Source organism: Triticum aestivum, chromosome 3A (genome assembly GCF_018294505.1).
Source record: "Triticum aestivum cultivar Chinese Spring chromosome 3A, IWGSC CS RefSeq v2.1, whole genome shotgun sequence".
In the NCBI taxonomy this organism is placed as follows: domain Eukaryota; kingdom Viridiplantae; phylum Streptophyta; class Magnoliopsida; order Poales; family Poaceae; genus Triticum; species Triticum aestivum.
Window position 1 is genome coordinate 132,128,266 of NC_057800.1, and position 5,942 is coordinate 132,134,207.

Below are 5,942 nucleotides of genomic sequence, written 5' to 3' on the forward strand. Positions count from 1 at the left end.
GCGCCGATTCCGGCCGAGTCCGGCCGCGCCACTGCCACCATTGGACGCCCCGTCCTCCCCGCTTCCGAACGCACCGCCCGCGCCCCTTTTTGGCCACCGAATGACGAAGTCCGGCGAGGTCCGGCGCCCCCTCCGCCGCGGACGCCCACCGGGGCTCCCCAACGCCGGCCGCCGACGTGGCCGCCCGGGGCCACCGCCTGGGCCACTAACTGGTGGGCCCAGGCCCCCCCCTCGCCGCCCTGATTGACTCGGTCAACTGGGCTGACCGGTCCACCCCCCTGCCTATGACATGGGGGCCCCACCCCCCAGGACGTTTTTAAAATAAAAGAAAAGGGAAAAGGGATTTAGATAAATATAATTAAAAAAAAGTAATGAATAAAATTAATTAATTAATTAATTAATTAAGTAAATAATTAATTTAATTAATCCTGATTAATTAAACCTAATGACTAATTAACCTAATTAACTACTGTTAATTAAACTTAACTAAGATAATTAGTTAACAGACAATGACAGTGGGACCCACATGTCAGTTTGACTAGGTCAACTGACTAGTTGAATGCTGACATCACCCTGACATAATGCTGATGTCATAATTCCATTTTCGGGTTAAATTAAATAATTAGTTAAATTCTAGAAATTAATAAAATCTTTAGAAAATCATATCTTTTAATCCGTAACTCGGATTAAAATATTTTCAACATGAAAGTTGCTCAGAACGACGAGACGAATCCGGATACGCAGTCCGTTCGTCCGCCACACACCCCTAACCTATCGAACCCGCAACTTTCCCCCTCCGGCTCCTCTACCCGAAAACACGAAACACCGGGAATACTTTCACGGATGATTCCCCCCTTAACCAGTACCACCTCATACCACGTTAGGGCACGCCTAGCATCGCTTCTTGACATGTCATGCATCGATATGCATTTGCTTACTTGGTATTCATTGTTTCTTCCCCCTCTTCTCTCCGGTAGACTACGAGACCGACGCTGCTGCTGCCCAGTTCGACTACGGTGTTGACGACCCCTCTCTCTTGCCAGAGCAACCAGGCAAGCCCCCCCTTTGATCACCAGATATCGCCTACTCTTCTCTATACTGCTTGCATTAGAGTAGTGTAGCATGTTACTGCTTTTCGTTAATCCTGTTCTGATGCATAGCTTGTCATTGCTGCTACAATCATTGATACCTTACCCGCAATCCTAAATGCTTAGTATAGGATGCTAGTGTTCCATCAGTGGCCCTACACTCTTGTCCGTCGGCCATGCTATACTACTGGGCTGTGATCACTTCGGGAGGTGATCACGGGCATATACTATATACTTTACACTATTACATTACCTGTGATACTGTTCGGAGTTGGGGATTGAAGGGGCAGGTGGCTCCATCCCGGTAGAGGTGGGCCTGGGTTCCCGACGGCCCCAACTGTTACTTGGTGGCAGAGCGACAGGGCAGGTTGAGACCACCTAGGAGACAGGTGGGCCTGGCCCTGTTCGGCGTTCGCGGATATTTAACACGCTTAACGAGATCTTGGTATTTGATCTGAGTTGGCTACGAGCCTATACGCACTAACCATCTACGCGGGAGTAGTTATGGGTATCCCGACGTCGTGGTATCAGCCGAAGCACTTCAGACGTCAGCGACGGAGTGGCGCGCGCCGAATTGGACTGGAACGCCACTAGGCTAGGTCTGCTTTCGGCCGCGTACGCAACGTGCAGGTGTGCTATGGGCGATGGGCCCAGACCCCTGTGCGCTTAGGTTTAGACCGGCGTGCTGGCCTCTCTGTTGAGCCTAGGTGGGGCTACGACGTGTTGATCTTCCGCGGCCGGGCATGACCCAGGAAAGTGTGTCCGGCCAAATGGGATCAAGCGTGCTGGGTAAGTTGGTGCACCCCTGCAGGGAAGTTAATCTATTCAAATAGCCGTGATCTTCGGTAACAGGACGACTTGGAGTTGTACCTTGACCTTATGACAACTAGAACCGGATACTTAATAAAACACACCCTTCCAAGTTCCAGATACAACCGGTGGTTGCTCTCTCTCAGGGATACGAGGAGGGGATCGCCGGGTAGGATTATTGCTATGTGATGTTACTTGGAGGACTTCAACCTACCCTCTTCTACTTGTTGCAAGACGGAGGTGACCAGAAGCGTAGTCTTCGATAAGACTAGCTATCCCCCTCTTATTCTGGCATTCTGCAGTTCAGTCCACTGATATGGCCCTTTACACATATATCCATGCATATGTAGTGTAGCTCCTTGCTTGCGAGTACTTTGGATGAGTACTCACGGTTGCCTTGTTCCCCCTTTTCCCCCTATCTCTATTCGATTGCTGCAACCAGACGATGGAGCCCAGGAGCCAGACGCCACCGTCGATGACGACTACTACTCTGGAGGTGCCTACTACTACGTGCAGCCCGCTGACGACGACCAGGAGTAGCTAGGAGGATCCCAGGCAGGAGGCCTGCTCCTCTTTCGATCTGTATCCCAGTTTGTGCTAGCCTTCTTAAGGCAAACTTGTTTAACTTATGTCTGTACTCAGATATTGTTGCTTCCGCTGACTCGTCTATGATCGAGCACTTGTATTCGAGCCCTCGAGGCCCCTGGCTTGTATTATGATGCTTGTATGACTTATTTATGTTTTAGAGTTGTGTTGTGATATCTTCCCATGAGTCCCTGATCTTGATCGTACACGGTTGCGTGCATGGTTAGTGTACGATTGAATCGGGGGCGTCACAAGTTGGTATCAGAGCCGACTGCCTGTAGGAATCCCCCTTCCACACTCCTTGGCCGAAGTCGAGTCTAGACATTACAAAAACTTTTACTAACTTGGCTGTGTGCCTTACGGGCCCACGTCGCCATCGGGTGGTACTAGGATCTTTTACTCCTCTACCTTTACTCTGGGACTCTGAACTCTCTTCTACTTGGGTTAAACGATTTTACTAACTACCACTAGGATCCCGTGACCACATTCACCCCAAAGTTGGATAAAGCCATAGTATTCTTGGAATAGTATTTTGGACGATTTCCACACTGTCATTGACTCCTTTGAAACATCTTTGTTTTCAGATGGAACCCACGAGGCAGGTCGTCCGCCACACGACGGCCATTGGTGCCTCGGGATCACCTGCGGTGCTAGCAGAGATGATGACCTATCTGGGTTATCGCTGGCACCCTGAGTACACCGTCTATGAGGAGTACCAGGACTTTAACCAGGAGCAGTACCGAGCCATCGTCCACCTCTACTCTCGGGAGTATGACTCCACTACTGTGTTGCACACCGCACATGGTGTTGGGGTGACTATCGATATGGCAGTCCACGATGCTGCTTATGCTGCTCTGACACGTCTTCGTGCAGAGTATCGAGAGTTGGACACCTCCCCCTTCAGGCACATTTCTATCGTGTCTGATGTTGGTGAGGAGGGTTACTACACTGCTGCCTACTCCACTGTCACCAGAGAGCCCTTCTACCATCAGAGCTTTGTTCTGCATGCTGATGGGCTGGATCGAGCTAACCGAGCTCTTCGCCATGAGTTGTACATCACCCGTCAGCACCTCTACCGTGCTCTGACGCTGTTGCACCCCTTTGTCCGATCCAGGGAGCTGCCGCGTTCTGCGATCTACCCAGCCAGGACCGTGATGCCCCAGGGTGTCGGTTGGCCAGACGTGGGAGGCTACTCTCCCGCACTTGGTCCTCTTCTGCCACTTGGTTGTAGGGTTCAGCACCAGAGTATCGACGGCCCCCAGGTCACTGACGTGGAGGACTATCCGCTGCCACACTACCAGCTTTCAGGCTACAGCTACCTCCGCAGTACCGCGTGGGACTGATGTAGGCCTGCTTGTTAGTGTTAGATGCATTCGCCGCGAGCCTGCGTGCCACCTATGATGTCTTAGTCTATGTACTGAACTCTATGTATCGAACTCTATGCATGATCCCTTTTGTAAGATATGCCGACTACTATGTAGTTCCTATCATGCTGCTTTCATTATGCATGTTTCATCATGAATGATTCTTGTCCTTTGCATAATTTCTCAAATGCTGAACTACCCCTGTTATATATTAGCAGGATGGTTAGACCAGCTGGTCGTGGTCGTGGTGGCAACTTCCCACCACCGCCTGAGTACATGGCTGGTATGATCCAACAGCTTGAGATGAATCGCCAGTTCATGGAGAACATGATGGCTCAGTTTCCTCGCCCCAATATGAACCAGCAGCCAAACACAACAACTCTGCAGGATTTCATACGCCTCAACCCAAGTGTTTACCGCAGCTCAACCCAGCCGCTGGATGCTGATGACTGGCTCCGTGACATCACCTATGAGATGGAGTCTGCTGATGTAGCCCCTGCCAGCTATGTCACTTTTGCTTCCTTCTTCCTGAAGGGACCCGCAGCTCAATGGTGGGACAGCCACAGGCGTACTCTGCCAGTTGGAACAATCATCACCTGGCCAGACTTCCAAACTGCTTTCCGTGCCCGCTTCATCCCTCAAGGAGTCATGGACCGGAAGAAGCGTGAGTTCCGCAACCTCACCCAAGGCAACAAGACTGTTGAAGCTTATCAACGAGAGTTTCTAGACTTGTCTCGCTATGCTGAAGAGGATATTGCGACTGATGCACGCAGACAAGAGAAGTTCCGTGACGGCCTTCAAGCTGACATCAAGCTCGCACTTCTAGTGCACGACTTTGCTGATTTCGCCACCTTGATGAACAAGGCTATCAATGTCGAAACTGGTCTGCAGGAATACCAGAGCTCTAACAGGCGCAACCGTGACACGGGCTCATCTTCGGGCCCGTCCTCGCAGAAGCGTAAGATATGGATTCCCAACAGCATGTACCAGCCAAATGCACCTGCCCCAAGACAGAGCTATGCTGCACCTCGTCTGCCTACTCCAACTAGGCAGCCAAAGCTTCCAGCTCCACCACCCCAAGCTCCTGTTCCCACCCCCAATAATGGTTTGTGCTTCAGGTGTGGACAACCAGGGCACCGTGCTAGAGAATGCAACCAGAACCAGAATCAACTGGCACTTCCCACAACTGGCCGTGGAAGCAACCAGCCCCGCAACAAGATTGCCAAGCCTTATGGTCGGGTTCATGCCAACCACGTTGATCTGAACGAAGCTCAAGACCAACCTGCTACTGTGATGGGTACACTTCTCGTAAATTCAGTACCTGCATCTGTTTTATTCGATTAAGGAGCATCGCATTCATTCATGTCAGAAGATTTTGCATACAAGCACGACGTTAAGTGTGAGGAGATGAACTCTTTGGTAGTGGTAAAACCCCCCTTGGGACAATGTCAAACCTCCATGGTTGGCGTCGACGTCCCCGTGGAAATCGAAGGGCTGGAATTCTATGCCTCCCCCATTATCCTGAAGACGTCTAACATCGACCTCATTTTGGGGATGGATTGGTTGAAAGTGCATACTGCTTCAATCGTTTGCGCCACTAAGACCGTCCATCTGCTACACCCTTCTGATGAAATAATAAGCTACAATGCTCGTCTGATTCAGAATGCCGAGGCAAGGCTCTATGCATTGAATGCATTGAACGCCGCACCCCTCGAGGGCATTGAAAACATTCCTGTCGTTCGCGAATTCCAGGACGTCTTTCCCGAAGAACTTCCAGGGATTCCCCCTGCTAGAGCTGTCGAATTCGTCATTGACTTGAAACCAGGCACCACTCCTATAGCCAAGCGACCCTACAAGATGCCGCCGCATGAACTCCTTGAGCTCAAGGAGGAAATCGACAAATCTCTTCAAAGTGGTTTCATCCGCCCAAGTTGCTCTCCTTGGGGGGCACCTTCTCTCTTTGTCAAGAAGAAGGATGGAACAAACCGATTGGTCCAAGATTACCGTCCTATAAATCAAGCTACCATTCAGAATAAGTATCCTCTTCCTCGGATCAATGATCTGTTTGATCAACTGGCTGGTTCATCAGTGTTCT